The sequence below is a fragment of the Alligator sinensis genome, unplaced genomic scaffold (genome assembly GCF_000455745.1).
Source record: "Alligator sinensis unplaced genomic scaffold, ASM45574v1 scaffold1509_1, whole genome shotgun sequence".
In the NCBI taxonomy this organism is placed as follows: Eukaryota; Metazoa; Chordata; order Crocodylia; family Alligatoridae; genus Alligator; species Alligator sinensis.
The window spans coordinates 531,508-532,983 of record NW_005842711.1 but is presented as its reverse complement, the minus strand read 5'-3'; the positions used below and the strand labels follow the sequence as shown (position 1 = coordinate 532,983).

The 1,476-nt window shown below is 53.8% G+C and overlaps 1 pseudogene; it reads right to left on the bottom strand.

Annotated features, from left to right (window-relative positions):
- Positions 1-1,136, bottom strand: part of LOC112551999 — a 10,167-nt pseudogene extending 9,031 nt beyond the window's left edge.
- Positions 1,137-1,476: the final 340 nt, after the last annotated feature.

Sequence of the window (1,476 nt, the reverse complement as noted above, 5' to 3'; positions counted from 1 at the left end):
TTTGAAAGGGCAAAAGATGATTGGAGGACTTGGGATTCCCTTTCCTCACCAATCTGGTAATGATTTGGCCCAGGGGTTTTGAAGGGGTAAAAGATGATTGGAGGACTTGGGATTTCCTTTCCTCACCAATCAGGCCCCAGAGACTCGCCCTCCGTGTCCTCTGACTGGCCCCTTAGGTCACCTGGAGGGGGATAAAAGGGGCAGCGCGGCTGACTCAGGGGAGACCAGCGAGGGACCACAAGGAAGGAGCTTCAAGGAGCTGGCAAAAGCTGAACCAGCGGGGCAGGAGCAGTTGTCCCAGAAGAGCCTGAACGAGTGGGACCTGCAGGCAGCACTGGGGTCCTCAGCAGCACGGTGTGCAGCTGGTAGGAGAGGCTCCCCGCTGGGCTCCAGGATCACCTATGAGAGGCTGCGGCCAGCAGGAGAGGCTCCTCTGCTCCAGCAAAGATCTGAGCAGTGACCAGAGAGGCTTCTCCAATCAGAGGCCAGGCAGCTCGACGTGAGGCTGGGGCTCCAGGAAGGTCAAGACCCCTTGCAGCTTGAAACAGTACCAGCACTGGTGGCTGTGTGGCAGTGTTTCTACCTACCATGTGGGAGATCTAAGTTTAAGTCCCCAGTGGTGGTCTAGCTCTGCTTTATAAGGGGAGGAGAGTCACTACACCTCCCACAGTGCTTGTGCACCTGCTTTGATTCCTTCAATTGGAGAGGGGGTACCTCTTGGAGTACCGCCTGGGTTACAAAGAGTTTAGTTTATGGACTGTATAGGATGGTTTGGATAGGGCTGATTCTGCCTCATGCAGGGAGTTGGCTTAGATAGCCCCTAGAGGTCCCTTCCAGCCCTACTTCTCTACAGTTCTTTGATGGACTGGGTCAAGGGCACTGAGCTACACCCAGGTGATTGATGATATCATATGAATAATCATGATCCAGGTGTTAAAAGGGGCAGCAACTCTGGGGCTCCAAGGGACTGATAGATATCCCATCCCCTCAGATCCATGCTGTGCCAGGGAAGATATACTCAAGGCTCCTGTTTTCTGTTCCTGAATGTTGGTGGGGACTCAAGGTTTCTAGTCCTCCTGGGGTTGGGGCAGCTCCTACCTTAAGGAGTGGCAGTCGTAGTTGAACACTGGGGCCATCCTCCCCAGCTGAGACAGGCTGCAGGGATAAACCTCCAGCTCCTGATCTTTCATGCTCTGCTGACTGAATTTAGGTTATTTTGGGGGTTCTGAATTTGGGTTATTTTGCTACTCAGGAAGCATTTCAGCATCTTCAGGGGAACATACATGACTAAGCTAAAGCCCCCCAAGCTGATGGGGGCAGAAGGGCAGATGCAGGTACATACCTCCGTCCCTGCCAGACACTGACTTCTGCTAGCAATGGGAAGCCCCAGGAAGCACAGCATGGGAGCCTTTACTCCTCACATTTTTTTCAAACACCCATCTGGCCCCAGCACAGCCTGGACGCTCCCAGGCTCAC